This window comes from Hemibagrus wyckioides, linkage group LG08 (assembly GCF_019097595.1).
Source record: "Hemibagrus wyckioides isolate EC202008001 linkage group LG08, SWU_Hwy_1.0, whole genome shotgun sequence".
In the NCBI taxonomy this organism is placed as follows: Eukaryota; Metazoa; Chordata; class Actinopteri; order Siluriformes; family Bagridae; genus Hemibagrus; species Hemibagrus wyckioides.
In genome coordinates, this window is record NC_080717.1 from 28433225 (window position 1) to 28451875 (window position 18651).

The 18651-nt window shown below is 40.1% G+C and overlaps 1 protein-coding gene across 2 annotated transcripts in view; it reads right to left on the minus strand.

The window, feature by feature from the left end:
* shank2b (SH3 and multiple ankyrin repeat domains 2b) overlaps positions 1 to 18651 on the minus strand; it is a 173620-nt gene that overhangs the window by 153471 nt on the left and 1498 nt on the right. The gene's annotated exons all lie outside the window — the stretch shown is intronic.

Genomic DNA, 18651 nt, shown 5'->3' on the forward strand with positions numbered 1-18651 from the left:
TCTCAGTGAAGGAGGTCTGGCCTCTGTGTCTGTCAGTCTCAGTGAAGGAGGTGTGGCCTCAGTGCATGTCAGTCTCATTGAAGGAGGTGTGGCCTCAGTGCCTGTAGGTCTCAGTGAAGGAGGTGTGGCCTCAGTGTTTGTTTGTCTCAGTGAAGGAGGTGTGGCCTCAGTGCCTGTCAGTCTCATTGAAGGAGGTGTGGCCTCAGTGCCTGTAGGTCTCAGTGAAGGAGGTGTGGCCTCAGTGTTTGTTTGTCTCAGTGAAGGAGGTGTGGTCTTGGTACCTGTCAGTCTCAGTGAAGGAGGTGTGGCCTCAGTCTCTGTCAGTCTCAGTGAAGGAGGTGTGGTCTCTGTGTCTGTCGGTCTCAGTGAAGGAGATGTGGTACCAGTAAGTCTTAGTGAAGGAGGTGTGGCCTCAGTACCTGTCAGATTTAGCAAAGGAGGTGTGGCCTCAGTACCTGTCAGTCTCAATGAAGGAGGTGTGGCCTCATTGTCTGTCAGTCTCATTGAAGGAGGTGTGGTCCCTGTGTCTGTCGGTCTCAGTGAAGGAGATGTGGTACCAGTAAGTCTTAGTGAAGGAGGTGTGGCCTCAGTACCTGTCAGATTTAGCAAAGGAGGTGTGGCCTCAGTACCTGTCAGTCTCAATGAAGGAGGTGTGGCCTCATTGTCTGTCAATTTAAATGAAGGAGGTGTGGCCTCAGTGCCTGTCAGTCTCATTGAAGGAGGTGTGGTCTCAGTGCCTGTAGGTCTCAGTGAGGGAGGCGTGGCCTCAGTGCCTGTTGGTCTCAGTGAAGTAGGTGTGGCCTCAGTGTCTGTTAGTTTCAGTGAAGGAGGTGTGGCCTCAGTGCCTGTCAGTCTCAGTGACTGAGGTCTGGCCTCAGTGCCTGTAGGTCTCAGTGAAGGAGGTGTGGTCTCAGTGTCTGTCAGATTTAGCAAAGGAGGTGTGGCCTCAGTACCTGTCAGTCTCAATGAAGGAGGTGTGGCCGCAGTACCTGTCAGTCTCAATGAAGGAGGTGTGGCCTCATTGTCTGTCAGTTTATGTGAAGGAGGTGTGGCCTCAGTCTCTGTCAGTCTCAGTGAAGGAGGTGTGGCCTCATTGTCTGTCAGTTTAAGTGAAGGAGGTGTGGCCTCAGTGCCTGTCAGTCTCATTGAAGGAGGTGTGGTCTCAGTGCCTGTAGGTCTCATTGAAGGAGATGTGGTCTCAGTGCCTGTCAGTCTCATTGAAGGAGGTGTGGCCTCAGTGCCTGTCAGTCTCAGTGAAGTGTGGTTTCTGTACCTATTAGCCTCAGTAGCCTCTGTATCAATTCCAGTAATAATGCATGGTCCCTGTGCCTATTAAAGATTTTATGTAGATATTTATATATTATTATATTCCAAATTAGTTAGATATTTCAGAGTTGGTGTTTTGGGATCCATATTCCACTGCTTCCATATGAATATCCATAGCAAAGTAAAAAAGCCTTTAAAAACTATTATTTACCTGAAGGTACATTTTAATTCATGTGACAATAAATTAAATTGTTAAACTAGTGTAACACCTTTTGACCTCTTACAAATCTCTAGTAATGATCAGAAGAGAGATCAGAAAAGAGATGAGAGTTGGATAAAAAAAAAAAATCAGTATTTTTTTCACTTATCCATGTTGACTATTTGGATTGGTTTTGATTTGTTCTAATTGGATCTTTCATTCATTTATCACTGATTACTAGGTTCAATCAAGACATGCATTTTATTAATACGACCTTCTATTGTTTGTATTATTTTTCCCAAAATATATCCAGTTTCCACACAAGAATCACCTCTGGATTAGAGGTATTAGATATTATTCACCTTTAAGGAATGTAAGTTGATATTTATATTCATACGTACACAGACAGCATACTAGGCAATAATGAAAGAAAGTAAAAAAAAACCCAAATAAATAAATAAAGCAGAACGAGTTCATCAGTGTGGATCAGATTTTCAGAGTATTATAATACAGCTGTACTGCATTTGCTGAATGTTCTCGCAGAGGTGGTATATTAAAGCTTAGAGATTAAGTGCACTTGACTGTGTATAATAGGTGCCATGTGTGTATAGTACTGTATATCAGCAGTATCAGCATCACACTGATGCTTAAAGGGTCTGTGAAGTGTGTTATTGAGCAAGTTAATCTTCTGAGTCTGGTATTACATCAGTGACGGAAGGACTGGAGTCACAATGGCTGTCATATTGAATCTATCCAGCTGAAGAAAGCAAGAAGTATATGACAATAATAAGGCATAATAATAATAATAATAATAATAATAATAATAATAATAATAATAATAATAATAAGATATAATAAGGTAATTGTGAGAAAAACAGATCATTGACCGTCTCAAAGGATGACAGCAAGGCTCTGCTGGAGTACCTGGCCGGATTTTTAGCATTGATGTATTCCTTGATGACCTCAGGATTATTTTCCGTTTCATTTTAGTAGTTACAATCATCTGATATTCTTGTTTGCTTGCTCTGTAATCAGAGGGTAAAGACCCTCACAGGCCACTTTTAGACCTGTAGCCCTGCACATTATGCAGTGCAGCATAATACATACAATTATACAGATAGTGTAGAGGTCAAGAGCTCAGTCAATGTTTAGTCAAGAGGTCAGTTAATGTTTACATCAAACATCATGGCTGGTTTGTGTATTTCAGTCACAACATTCAATCTCACACACAACATTCTCTAGAGTTTACACAGAATGGTGCGAAATATGAAATGCTTAATTGTTGATTAAATCAGCGAGGTCAGAGGAGAAGATAAAAAGGCTACAGTAATTCAAGTGACCACTCTTTACAACCGTGATGAAAAGAACATTATCCCACGCTTGAATTATTTCTGGTGGGCTACTGCAACGGGTCCTTTCTGTCAGCCAAGAAGAGAAATTTGAGGCTACAGTGGACACAGACTTATCGGTACTGGACAGATGACGTTTGGACAAACTCGTCTCTGTTAGTTACTACTGTCATGTTGACTGTCATGTGATGTTCAGTGTTTTGCCACCTGACCACACAGTGCCGTTTTTTTCTTATTAAGTGTTGGTCCTGGTTTTGTGATATGAGACCAAACACCTGGAGACTCAACAGTTCCTGTCAGGACCTTATAACCTGTCAGTTTCAGTAAAGGAGGTGTGGCCTCAGTGCCTGTCAGTCTCAGTGAAGGAGGTGTGGTCTCAGTCTCTGTGAAGGAGGTGTGGCCTCAGTGCCTGTTAGTATCAGTGAAGGAGGTGTGGTCTCAGTATCTCTTAGTGTCTGTGAAGGAGGTGTGGTCTCAGTGCCTGTCAGTCTCAGTGAAGGAGTAACTCAAGCGTGAGGAGGTGTGGCCTCAGTGTCTGTCAGTCTAAGTGAAGGAGGTGTGGTCTCAGTGCCTGTCAGTCTCAGTGAAGGAGGTGTGGCCTCAGTGTCTGTCAGTCTAAGTGAAGGAGATGTGGCCTCAGTGTCTGTCAGTCTAAGTGAAGGAGGTGTGGCCTCAGTACCTGTCAGTCTCAGTGAAGGAGGTGTGGCCTCAGTGCCTGTCAGTCTCAGTGAAGGAGGTGTGGCCTCAGTACCTGTCAGTCTCAGTGAAGGAGGTGTGGCCTCAGTGCCTGTCAGTCTCAGTGAAGGAGGTGTGGCCTCAGTACCTGTCAGTCTCAGTGAAGGAGGTGTGGCCTCAGTACCTTTTAGTCTCGGTGAAGGAGGTGTGGCCTCAGTACCTGTCAGCCTCAGTGAAGGAGGTGTGGCCTCAGTGCCTGTCAGCCTCAGTGAAGGAGGTGTGGCTCTGTCCATGGCAGGAGACAGCGTTTTCACACCGTCACAGATCTGCCATTTCATCTGTCAGCTCGTGACAACAAAGAATTAGTGTCTATAATGACCTCAGAAACTACACTGACCTAATAGTTCCTCATGGGTCATTGATTTCTGTTGTAGAAAGGACATTAATCAGCTACAGTTACATTATTTACTGTTTAGTGTCACCCAAATGAGGATGGGTTCCCTTCTGAGCCTGGTTCCTCTCAAGGTTTCTTCCTCCTATCATCCCAAGGAGTTTTTCCTTGCCACTGTCACCACAGGCTTCTCATTAGGGATAAAGTAAAATAGTTTAATAATTTAATTCAATTTAATTTAATTTAATTTAATATATTCTTATTTCTAGTTATTTAGTTATATATTTTCCCCCCTCCCCTTTCTCTGTTTCTCTTCTTTTGTAAAGCTGCTTTAAGACAATGTTCATTGTAAAAGCTTCATTGCGCTATACAAAATAAATTGAATTGAATTGAAGGAGGTGTGGCCTCAGTGCCTGTCAGTCTCAGTGAAGGAGGTGTGGCCTCAGTACCAGTCAGTCTCAGTGAAGGAGGCGTGGCCTCAGTACCTGTCAGATTCAGTGAAGAAGGTGTGGCCTCAGTACCTGTCAGTCTCAGTGAAGGAGATGTTAAGTGTTATACGAGCCATTATAACGAGCCACTTTTTAAAATGAAGTATTCCTACATCCTGGTTTTGTGATATGACACTGTTCAGTTTCTGATCGTGTGTCTGTTGCTAAGCAACTAGCTATAACATTCTAACACTGCATCGTTTCACACTGTACATGTTTAGCACCACAGTGTGGGGTTAACACTGTAAATGCAAACTTATAACCAAGCTACAAAGTGGTGCTAACCCTTCTTCTTGATTACAAGTGTGAAATGTTCCTCTACCCAGGATTAAAAGCAGGGTTTAGAACAATGACAACCTAGGGGTTAAGTGCAGTGTGAAAAGCTCTTATGTGTTATTAGATTTGAAAGGTTCTCATGCATCTAAGATGCAATCCAACAATTAGTAGATCCCTCCTTTCCCATGTCTATGGTTTAATCAATGGCCAGGTGTTCTCCAAGGAGCTGAGTCTCCATGTGTTTGGTAAAGGATGTAAGGTAATCTGCAGGGCAAGTCAAATTTGATAGGCTGCTGTGATCCGATTAAAATGGCTCCAAAATGTGTGAGAACATCCGGAGTTTGCTCTATGGTCAAACATTAAGGACTGATGAGATGGAATGGTGTACTCAGAACAGGCTGAAGAGTAGAACTTTAATCATTTTGTAAATTAGCATTTTGTAAAGTTGCTATTCCCATGTCATTTTTGGTTTTCAACAGAGTAATCCTCCATGCTTTCTTGAATTATATTTTGTCATTTCCATATCTGACATAAAGAAGTAAGAGATTCCAAAGACATAGCAAATTCAAAAAATGATTTTAGGTCAGTGCACACTGGGCGAAATACATAATTTATTGCGTAAACTAACATTCTGCTTTTTTCCTCAACTGTGTGGTGAGAACTGATAGCTCAGTGGCTAATTCTCTGTGGTTCAAATCTGTCAGAGATCCAATGTTAGGACTTGGAGTGACTCCTCGGCTCTGTGCGTGGATAAGATTCTGTTTAAGCTGTTATGGATAAAAGGGTTTGCTACTGGGAGAGAGAATTTCATGCACAACATGGAGGGGTTAGGGCTGTGGGGAATTTCATCCTGCTTACATTTCTGTGCTGAAGAATTTCCAGACCTCATCTTTTTTCATATTTTCATGGCTGCATCCAGCTAGCTCTTGGGTGGAAGACTGGGCTTAACCTTCTAACAACAGAAGTTCATCGTTTGGGCAAGGCGAAGAATGAGGCTGTTCTTTGGAACAGGTCTAGCTACACCTCTGCATCATGGGGGGTGGTGGTCAAAGGGCATTGGTAGTGATGGAGAATGATGTTAGGAGGCTGTGGGGGTTGTTTGTGTGTGTGTGTGTGTGTGTGTGTGTGCGCGGACATGTACAACTCTTGTTGCAGTTTCTCCTTACAACTGAATAGTCACTGGACGTCACTGGACATCACTGAGAACTCCATCCTATGTTCATATAGCTTCCGGATTTCAGCACCAGTTTTGATTTGACCGAACTCCACCCAGACAATACAGCAGATCAAGATGAAAGTTTCAAACTCTATATTTTCAGACTCATGCATGGATTTATTATTACTTTCACAAGGTAATGGTGGAAATCTGATTCTTATAAAACTGCAGTCATGAGGCCAGACCAGAGCTTTGAGAAATACCAAACCTTCTGTGAACACACAAATATGCAATCATACACAGCAGTAACACACCAGCTCTATTAAATTTAATTGGACATTTAGTGCACTAGGTAGATTATAGTTTCCCTATATATTGTAGCTTATATAGCAAAACCCATTGGGTATTATATCTCATGGTGTTGAAATGGGCTTAATCAAGAATATATTAACTGTCTATCAACACAGTGAGATATAATTGAAAATGGCTTTTACTATATAAGCAAAACCCTCCAGGGTAGAGGGTTCGATTCCTGCCTCTGCTCTGTATGAGTTTGCTTGCTCTCCCCGTGCTTCAGGGGTTTCCTCAGGGTTCTCTGGTTTCCTCCTTAGTCCAAAGACATGCACTGTAGACTGACTTACTGTACATCTCTAAATTGTCCACAGTATGTGAGTGGGTGTGTGTTTGTGCCCTGTGATGTGTTTTATATATTATAGGTGAAGTGAATAACACTGATTATCTCCTCAATCCAGCATCTGTGGGATGTTCTGGACAAACAAGTCCGATCCATGGAGGCCCCACCTCACAACTTACAGGACTTAAAGGATCTGCTGCTAACATCTTGGCTCCAGACACCACAGCACACCTTCAGGGATCTAGTGGAGTCCATGCCTCAACAGGTCAGGGCTGTTTTGACAGCAAAAGGGGGAGCAACACAATATTAGACAGGTGGTCATAATGTTATGGCTGATCAGTGTGTATATACTTTGTGTATATTTATTTTGCATTTATTTTCTATAAAAGTTCTATACAGTTTTTACACATACCTTATATATTTACACATTTAATTCATATTTATGTTTTTTTCACAATCATTTATACATAAAATCCTTAGGCATACATAAGTATGGATATGTTTAATATATATATATATATTTTTCTACCCAAATGTCCATTCATTTATACTTATACTTTATTTATATTTCTAGATATATTTATATCTAGATATAATAATATGTAAACATATGTGTACAAGTTTTTCAGTTGTTGTATTTTTCCTGTAACTGCACCGTAGGACTGAGAGAAACGTAAATATCAATCCTCTGTTTGTCCTGTACATAAAGCTGACTCTGACTCTGACTCTGGGATGGATGGATGGATGGATGTTGAATATTAATCCTAAATCACATGATAAATATAAAATACTGTGGTAAATATCAGGAACAAGAAAAAAATGAATGCAAATCAAAAAATAAGAAGTTGAAAGTTTATAACAAACTTCTGATGTTTCCTTCTTCCATTTCTTTGTTAAAAAGTGGCACAAATTTCATCATCTGTGTTTAATGTTATGTGACTAATATGCAAATCTATATAAATACTAAATAGTTTAATGAATAAATGTACAAACACTATTGGAAAGGAATTGTCAGCCCTGATATACACTGAGTTTCCAATTCAATTTAAAGCATAAAAAAAACAATAAATAATGAAACAGAACAAATGACAGAAGGAAAAATCAGCTCCGTGAAAGGACTGAAGAGACAAATTCAGCCTTGTTCTTCATTTAATTTGAAGAACATGATAATCAAAGAAAGACAAACTCCCACAAAAAGTCAGAGAGTGGTCAGAACATAGAAATGGAAAATGGAACTGAAACAAACGGGTATTTTATTCACAATTTGAGAAAAATTCTTTAATTTTTTTCCTTTATTCACATTACAGCAAACAAACCACTTTTATTAAAATCAGGAAATACTGATACTGAATACTGAGCTATTTTTATTTCAAGACAAAGACTGTTCATTTCCTCTGGAATTGCCTTGTCAGGAAATGACTACAAACAGACTCAAGCTCTTATTTAAAAAAAAATTATCTTATAAGAAATGCTTCATTAAGAATGAGGTGAATCTGAATCTACACCCATCAGCTATAACATTATGACCAGTGCCAGGTGAAGTGAATAAGACTGAGTATCTCCTCATCATGGCACCTGTTAGTGGGTGGGATATATTAGGCAGCAAGTCAACATTTTGTCCTCAAAGTTGATGTTAGAAGCAGGAAAAATGGACAAGTGTAAGGATTTGAGCTTTGAGTTGGCTAGACCACTGGTTCAGAGCATCTCCAAAACTGCAGCTCTTGTGGGGTGTTCCCGGTCTGCAGTGGTCAGTATCTATCAAAAGTGGTCCAAGGAAGGAACAGTGGTGAACTGGAGACAGGGTCATGGGCGGTCAAGGCTCATTGATGCACGTGGGGAGTGAAGGCCGGCCCGTGTGATCCGATCCAACAGACGAGCTACTGTTGATCAAACTGCTGAAGAAGTTAATGCTGGTTCTGATAGAAAGGGGTCAGAATACACAGTGCAGGACGGGTCAGGGCTGTGTTGGCAGCACCCACACAATATTAGGCAGGTGGTCATAATCCACTTTCACTATTCACCCTCATGCTGTTGTCATCTAATAATGTGTTTCTTCACGTCTTATTTAACAGGCAAATCTCGACACATTATCCATGACGAGGTGAAACCTTAGAAAGCTCTGTTTAACCTTTTCTCACACATTTTGGTGTTTGTGCCTCGCTGCTTTGACACGAAGGAGTCAATTGCAACAAATGCAGTAAACGCCGCCTTGTTTTCTTGACCCTTCAATCATTGCTTAGCAACCACTGCTTCTACCATTACCCCCATGGAGCATAGAGCGCTTTTGCGGAGTCACGAGAAGTAGATATTATCTAAAAATGTGCCTTAGGGATTTGTAAAAGTGACACTCTATACTCTGACAGAGCAGAGTGTGATGCTTAGTATATGTGATTTTTTTTATTGTAGTGAATCCTGCTGGTTCTATAGCTGTCTGTGAAATGTGAGGAAAAGTCATTCCAGGAACACAAACCTGATAAGAAAATCCAAACATTATTAAATTATTAAAATTCCCAAAAGAAAACAAAACAAGGATCAATTTTCATTTCCTAAAGCACAGAGAAAATGCCCAGCTCCACGAGGTTGCTGCATACACACACACACACACACACACACACACACGCACACACACACGCACACACACACACACCCCAAGGGCAGAAATGTGTTGTTTTCAGAAAGCCACACTCTCTAACAGCACTATCCAGAGGAGGAAGATTCTCAGCGAGGAAACAGTCGGCATGGCTGAACCATCCACCACAGAGAACCGTTAATATTTTATAAATAAGTTATAGCATCAACTGAGAGCGCCGCAGATCCCACAGTGAAGACGACTTCACAATATTACACGTTTAAGAACCTCATAAAACACAAGGCCAGAAGTAAAAGTACAACACTAATGAAAGCAAGGACGATTATAAAAACTAGGCTGAACAATTTATGTGTGTGTGTGTGTGTGTGAGAGAGAGAGAGAGAGAGAGAGAGAGAGAGAGAGAGAGAACGGAGGCTGAAAAAAGGAGAGAGAAAAAAGAGAAGGGGACGAACGCAGAAACACAAAGAAATAGTACAGGGAAGGAGAAAACAGAAAGAAGCATGAAAGTAAAAGAAAGAGGAACAGACAAAGAAGATAAAAGGAAAGAAATGTGAAATAAATATTGAAAGGTGGGCAGAGATGAAGAGACAGATAAAAACACACAGAGATAAAGGAGGACGTCTGGCGGAGTACAAGATGCTGAGAAAAGGGGGACAGAGAGGAGGACATGATAGACAGAGTTTGACAAATTGAGAAATGGCAAAGAAAGGGCAACAGAAAAATAGAGACAGATGAGTACAGATCGTTACACAAAGACAGACAGACAGAGAGAGAGAGAGAGAGAGAGAGAGAGAGACAGGTAGAGTGATAGATGAGAACAAAGCAATGTAGTAAGAAGAAGAATTGCACAGAGAGATGGAGAGATAGAGGAACAGAAATGAGACACAGACTGGTACAGATAGAAAGGGGGACAAAGACAGAGAAAGACAGAGAGAGAGAGAAAGAGCATTATCTCAGTTGAGATGTAAATTGCTTGTCAATAAAGTTGAAAACCTAAAACGATAAGGGGCAGAGAGAGAAAGAGAAAGAGAGAGAGAGAGAGAGAGATGGTTGGTTGCTTGGCCTGGATCTGTGTGTGCTTGCCTTTCCCCAGGTGAATACAGAGCAACACACTGCAGCTTTAAAATAGGACAAAAAAGAGAGACTTCAAAACTCTAACACACAGCAACACTGAGGCAGAGCAGCTGAAACGCATCATCATCATCATCATCATCATCTTCATCGTCCTGCAGCTTCCTCACACTGCGGGCTGGAAAAACTTACACACACTTCACACTCTAGCCTAACCTACTGGGCTTCATCATGAGTGACGCTGAACAGGAAATAAAGAATAAGACAGGAAGGAGCATGTTCATATAGAAAAATACCGCTCAGGCCAGCGACCGTCCTGAAGTGTGTATTTGACTGACCATTATCAATGTGTAGATGGTCACTTCTCTATGCATACCAAGGTTATGTTCAGTGTTCCACAAGGTTCTGTCTCAGGCCCACTACTTTTCTCCCTATATATGCTACCCCTTATTGGGAAACATGGTATTAGCTTCCACTGTTATGCCGATGACACACAGCTATAAGTTTCAGCTATGACCATTATCAGTGGATGGTCACTAACTTCCTCCTGCATAACTCTGACAGACAGAGGTGCTTGTACTAGAACCACGTGCAACTAGAAGTAAGTACTTTCTGATTACAGAGGAACTCTGGATGGTCTTTCTGTTTCATCTTGTCCAGCAGTAAAAGATCTTGGTGTGATTATTGACTCTGGAATGTTTCATTCAGGTGTGGTCTTAGTGATTATGTAAAAAACATCATCTTTCAGGAAGACATGGAGTTGTTTCTCATCTGCATATCCACAGATCTCTGACAGCACAGGTGTGGAAATATTTGTGGTTCACTTTTAGGACTTACACGGAAAAGCACATCAAACTATTTGCTCTTCAACCCTGATTTATTTTGAATCGGTTTGAAACACGGCTACTTTAACACTAGAACTCGCTTTAGTTCTTTTCATCTTCAGCCATCTTTTCCCTCATTACAGATTCATCTTTTACGATACATGATCAATTTATTCCTTTTACTAATCTGTTGTAATTGTTCATTAGGCATCTAAAATGAATATCAAACAGATTCACAAAACAAAAAGTCTTTACAAAGCTGTAAAAGCTTCATACATGAAATAACTGCTCGGAGCTCATAGTCTGAGAGGAAAAGCCTTGTGTGTGTGTGTGTTTGTGTGTGTTTGTGTGTGTTTGTGTCTGTCTGTGTGTGTGTGTGTGTGTGTGTGTCACTGACTGTGCAGAAGGTTCATCAACTCTACAGCACAGGAAAAGTCCCTTCTTCTCCCTGAGGGACGAGCGCTGGCCCCGAGTGCCTGTCCTGTTGTGGTAATTATTAGAGATCCGTGTATTGCTGGAGGGAATCATCACATCGACCTGGAACTGCAGTGAGCCAAAAAAAAACTGGCAGCAAAATGGTCGAGATTTGTTTCCCGAAAACAAGCAATGATAATGTTAATTATCATAACGTCGCAAAAAGCTTTTATTTTTTCCCCCTCTTATTGCTTTTTTAAAAAAATAAGAACACTAATAGCAATCATCGAGCCACTTCAGAGAACACTTTCCTGTGCATAGAGTTCAAAGAAAGGGTTGAGTAGAAGGAGCTGGGACTGCTAAAAGCAATATGAAGCACAGAAAGTAAAAAACAAAACAAAACAGAAAAACAGTCATTAATTAAAGACATTGGAAAAAAAGTGTAGAAGTCCTATTTGTTTATTTATTTATTTAGCCCTTCGCCTTATTCACTTACAGACACAGCAGTTGTTCTGCAGCAGATTCGATTAATAATGACGTTGCTGTCGTTTTCATTGTGATTGTGATGAGGGACGGTCAGCATTTTCGTGCTTCGCTCACCACAGACGCACTGCACGGATAATAAACATTTTTACTGCAAAGATGAAGAGGTTCCATTCCGTATTAATAGATCATTCTCCAAGTTCGTCTCTTCTGTGTGTATCTCAATCTCAAGAGAAAGTATGAAGGGAATTAAAATGAAAAGGTCTTCAAAAAAAGAAGAAAGAAAAAACAAATAATGCCAGATATTGAGAGCTAACTAGCAGGTCTCCTGGTGGTCCAGTGGAAGTTTCCTGTGTTCTCATTGCCACGGCCTGAGTCCGATTCCCGGACAGGGTGCTAACCCTGCCACTGAAGCCCAGATAAATATGGGAGGGTTGTGAGAGGAAGGGCATCCGGCATAAAACCTGTGCCAAATCATGTGGACAAAATTGATCCTCTATAAACAGCAGATCCTGCCATTTGCGCGGGACAAAAAAAAAAAAAAAAAGAGCAGTTTTGTTGCATCACGTACAGGATAAGGATTCATCTCACTAGATTAAGAGATTAATCTGAGTAGATTAAACTATTTTAAAGATTAATCTGCTCTCTCAATATGGAAACTAAACATCACTGGCACAAAGTGGATAAAATGTCAAGCTTTACAAAAAAGGAAAAGAGGGATATGTTGCTTTCTCACAACTTTATCAGCTTCTAAACTTATTTTAGGAGAAATTCTAATCTTTTTTCAGCACAAGAACATGGTATGTGGTAGCTTAGTGGTTAAGATCGGAAGGTTATGAGTTGGAATCCCAGGTCTACCAAACTGCCACTGTTGGGCCCCTGAGCAAGGCCCTCAATTGCTCAATTGTGTAAAATGAGATAGAAATGTAAGATAAGGGTGTTTGCTAAATGACGAAAATGTAAACAAGAAGTGTTTTAGCAGTCACCACATACATTTATTTCATTTGGTAGACACCCATATCTACAGTGATGCACATTTACATCATTTAAACATCTGAGCAGTGGCAGCTCTGGGATTTGATCTCACAACCTCCCAAACAATAGATTAATGAAGTAACCACTGAGGTACAGCTGCCCCCTGGTGTGCTGGTAGATATCACTTGGAGCATGAGTGTGAACATCATACAAAGACACCACTGCAATAAAATATAGCTAGAAATATAGAAATTTAACACACAGCACACCTTAGAAAGAAGATCTCACTAGTTGCTTCATTTGAGGCAAATAATGATTTTTTTTTTACTGGATATTACACGCCTACACTGCCGAAGCTGAGCTGCCACTTTATCTTAAAAGGCAACTCATTAAACAAACCTCTTTTCAACAAAGGAAGTGGGGTTGATTAAGAGGAAGGGCAAGGTTTGTTAGCACTTTCACTGTAACTGCAGTTCGACTCGCAGGCTACATTAATACACACCGTTCAGCCCTAATATTGCGTCAGTCCCCCTTTTGCTGCCAAACAGCCTCCATCGAGGCATGAACTCCACTAGATCCCTCAAGATGTTAGCAGCAGATCCTTTAAGTCCTGTAAGTTGTGAGGTGGGGTCTCCATGGATCAGACTTGTTTGTCCAGAACATCCCACAGATGCCGGATTGGACTGAGATCTGAGGAATTTGGAGGCGGAGTCAACACCTCAAACTGGTTGTTGTGGTCATCAAACCATTCCTGAACCATTTCTGCTTTGTGGCACGGTGCATTATCCTGCTGAAAGAGACCACAGCCATCAGGGAATACCGTTTCCATGAAAGGGTGTAGATGGTCTGCAACAATGCTTAGGTAGGTGGTACGTGTCAAAGAACCCAAGGTTTCCCATACAGGCTATGGTCTAATCCAGTGGCCTAGCCATCACAATTTGGCCCTTCATCAAACTCACTCAAATCCTTACACTTGTCCATTTTTCCTGCTTCTAACATCAACTTTGAGGACAAAATGTTGACTTGCTGCCTAATATATCCCACCCACTAACAGGGGCCATGATGAGGAGATACTCAGTCTTATTCACTTCACACTGATCGGTGTATTACATACATAACATGACATTTAATTTTTCAGTGACGCCAGCTATGTAGCCAGCTATGTTATCTGTACGTGACAGCTGAAAAACACATTACTATATGTATGTAAATGTATGTTTAGCATGCTAGCTGGTTAGCAAGCTAAATATTTGAAAGGACACATCCTATTTAAATGGACAGGAGTTAGTTAACCTCCATTGTCCTAGCTGTCAAGTGTCAATAGAACTATCCACTCTCGGTTTTCACGCTCGTCTCTTCGAGCAGTCAGTGGCATCACGGTCCCGGGGGGAAGCTGATGAGGACACGTTGAAAGCAAATATGAAACATAATGAAACTCCACATTCAGGGAGAAATGAAAGCATGCTGATTCTTCCTGCTGATTCTCACGGTTGTATTTGAATTTTTTTTCCCACAACAGCTCATTAGTTTATGTTACTCTTATCCATTTTTGTAAATTATTTACATACTGAAACATAGACCTACTGTGAATGAATTATTTTTTCTGATTTAATGTAATTTAGTTAAATTAATTAATTAATAAATATTTTATTTTAGATTTTATTTACTTTATGTATTTAAACATTTATTACTTATTATTATTTTCTAAATATATATATGGATTTTTCTTTTTTTCATTTTCATGTTTCTATTATTAGAGTATTATTTTATATTTTTTATATTTACATTATATATATATATATAGCTGCATTACTATATATATTACTATAGATAGATAGATAGATAGATAGATAGATAGATAGATAGATAGATAGATAGATGTGACTTTCCCTTATCTAGTTTTAGTGTTTTATTTTCTTCTTTTTCTCATCCTGGGACACCAAACTTTGTGCACATCCTGTGATTATTCTCTTCTATCTGACTTGGCATACACTGCAGGATCTAATGCAAAAAGACACACGAAGAGGATTATAAACATCATACACCATTCATCATTTCTGTTATTTTATTTATTTATTTATTTTTATCATGCATAATCTTGCAAAATGTCTGTGCTTTTTGAGGTTCCGTCTGCTCCGTTTTTGTTTTCATACAGACAAATTGAAAATTGGCACTACATATCCAGGTGGCTAGAAACCCAATTAAAATGTCTTTGAACTCCAGAGGCTTAGCATTGCAGCACAATGCAATGTGACTCTGATTACGCTCTGAGATGTCACCGGTGGCATTTGTCTTCTTCGTTGCTATGGAGTCACAGCTCAGAAAGCCCAGGAGACCCACATCCCAAGCAGGAGGAAGGAGAAAGAAACACAGTCTGCATAATACGGTATGTCTGTATAATGCTGACCTAAAAACTAGTCTCTTAAAAAGACCAAGCATCAATTTTCCAATGTTTTGTGCAGCCCTCTGGGATACCAAGAGAGTCAAATGCACTCAGAATACTTCACACAGGAGGTTATTCATCAAATAGTTCTCAGGTACTGTACAGAAAGCTAAATAAAACATTTAGCTGTATACACTCTGCTCACGATCTCAGTCTGATGCATTTCTCAAACTATTCTGGACCAAGTTTAAACGAAGAATAATTATGAATGAAAAGAGTTCTTTTTTTTATTTCTAGATTGTAAACAATTTTAAAGATTTTTTTTTCATCTACGTAAAACAAATCCAAAATTGCTACAAACAACTGAGGTCTAAACCAAATGTAGTACAGGTTCTGCATATCTAATAGCAAATAAATAAAATGTATAAATAATCCCAAAATTTAGATTTGATTTTTTTAAAGTGTTGAACAATAGACTGAACCGTCATGCAGAAATAAAGCTCCAAAATCGGCTAAACGGCCGTTTTCCACAGCCTCTGGTGCTGTTTGAAAGCTACTGAAGAGCTCTTGTTAAACATCATAATGCCGTGTTACAGTATGATTAAAATAAAAGAATTCGCAGATCTCACATGCTCTCCATAACAGAACATGATCATGCGCTCGCTATACTGTGTGTTCACTCTATGGGACTTTTCTGTGCTTTCTGTGAAATTGCATTACGCGTGATTTCTTTTTGTTTCGTTTCAAACGAACAGAAACCCTCGTATCCATCGCTATCTAAGCTGTGCTACATAACAGATCCAGGAGCAGAGCTGAGGGTGCTGAAATGACAGCAAACTCAAACATCTCTCAAGGTGCAAAGAATATACAGCAGCCCTTGGTTTCTATGCAGTCATTTATCATCTGATGCCTATATGAATGTCAAAATCAGATGAAAAGCATTTATCATTTATCAGCTGGAATGTCTGCAGAATTGAGTATCGATCACCTGGATTGGCTTTACTATGAACAGGTTTATGATGTGAGCTGTACTAGCAGGCCAGGTGACTTGAGGTGAGGATGAAGATAAACATGTCAGGAGGTTTTAAATTGTAAGATTCACCTTCTGCAAATGACGCAGCGAGTTATAACAGATTGAAGTGAACACCTAGCAAGAAACCTCTGAAGGACCAGGTGGGAAGAAGCCTAAATTAAAGCACAGGAATGAAGTATTTCACAGCTGATCGATTAGAGGCAGTTTGAACAGAGCTGATGAGTTTGCTCAGCTCCTTATTTACATATCACATGCATTAAACATGCCATAGCATTTACATTTATATTAACTTTGATCATGCTTATCAGTTACGCTACAAATAAAAGCACCCTATAGACGTCACAATTACGTCGCTAGCCGGAAGCAAAACAGGGAAAACTGGAGGTGGCCAGTACAAACCAGTACAGAGTCGGCTACACAAGGAACACAAATATCATCTTGTTGTGTTGTTGTGTGACAGAATCGACAAGAGAACTCCAATTTGAAGCTTTATCACATACCTGCTGCCACTGCAGGACAAAAAACCCACGACAGCTGTGGTCAAACTCAATAAAACGAGCGGACGACAGAAACGATTATCAAAAATGCTGGTGTTTGCAGCGCACACTTCAAACCAGAAGCGCTGGGTTTTTCTATCAGATAGGTGTAGATGTCAGGGCACTCAACCGGAGGTCATCCCATCACATCGTCCATCCATCGAGTGAGTGTGTATGGGATGGCCAATCTGGTTCCATCCATTAAAGTTACTTTTTTTCAAATAACATTCATGGTCCTGGACAGTGAGTGACCTAACATAGTCAGATAAATTGGGATTTTGACCAGTCATTGATTAAAAACAAACTAACAAAACTTGATAGCTACTGCTTGTAAAACTGTCAGGGAAAAGTTCCTGCCTCCACCTAAGCCCCGCCCACAAAAAACGTCATGTTTACTAACAGAAAAAGGGTCTATAGATATCTGCCAGGAGCTACTGGGACAGTTCCCTGCCAGACCACCAGAGGGAGCGCTGGCAGGTGATTCATCAGAGTCTGCTTTTTGTTTGTATATTCCCCAGGTGTGTTGTGCCACGCCCTTCCTATTGTTCCGCTGTCCCACCGTGTCACCTGTTCCCCATTTACCCTAATGTGTTGCCCTATATATATCTTTTGTATCCGTCTTTGTCAGTCATTGCTGTTGTTTGTTTGTCGTTCGGTCAGTTGTTCACCATTATGTTTCCAGGTTCATGTTTAAGTTGTGAAAATAAAGCAGCGCTTTTAAATAATCCTGCTTGTGGGTCTGATTGTGACTACCACAGAGATCCGGGTTCGATCCCCGCTTCAGGCGTCGTCTCCGCAACGTTACAATTAGCCTTTTTGTTTATGTTCTATAATTTGAAATTTTCCAAGCAATAGAGGTAACAGTAACCATACCACAGCATGATTCAGGTCTTAACTTCTTTTTTTTTTTAAAGTAATGCCATCTGTAAATAAGATCCCCAAGTTTCTATTAATGTAGTAATTCTAAAGGTTTTTTTTTTTCTGTATTGTTTCTATAGTAACAGCTCAGAAGGACACGCTGCCTAAGTCTATTAATAAACACAAGCAAGTAAAGAAGATGTTGTTATTTGACAAAGAAAACTTTTACTGAATATAGAGACATTTTGCATATGGAGAGGTTTGAATTGTTTAAGGAAGGAGTCTCCAGTGTCAGCACTAGAGTTACGGAACCTGAGACTACTGCTAGGAGATGGTGTGAATTCGGTTGATTCCTGTGAAGTCTGAAGGCAACTCGTACTCAGTAAAGAAACCTGTGCTTGTGCTTTAACCGATGATGATGATGATGATGATGATGATGATGATATCATTCATTTCCACATGGCAGACAGGGAAACGCGGGACACAGGAGAGGTCAGATGCCTTACTGAGCATAATAGCACCAAAATAATACAAAAACAAAAGATCCAGTGAGTCATGTTGTGTTCTCTGTTTGGGTTTGTGATGATGTAAGAACGTGTGGTTTGCCTTGCAGACAGAAACAGCTGTCTGAGTAGCTTTATAAAGAAAATGAAGGAACTCGTTCTGACCAATCAGAATCGGAACTTTAAGAACACTGCGGTATAAATTATAATAAATAAACACTAATAATATCCAGGTGTTTTAATAACAGGGTATGAGGGCTAGATTTTAGGTTTAAGAACCATCTGATTAAATAAAGTAAATTTAAAAAAAATTATTTTAATTTTAAATAAATAACACACAATATATTACATATATACAGTACCGTTATTTACAGCTTTGAGGAATGAGGGCGATATCATCAGAAATCAGCACCGCAATAATCCCGGTAAATAAAAATAAAATCAGTAACTGAGACCTACAGTGTTAAATACACTTGTAGTGTTAATTACAGTCATGAACCGGTTTAATAATAAACAGTATATAGCTGGGTTGATCATTTAAAAAAAT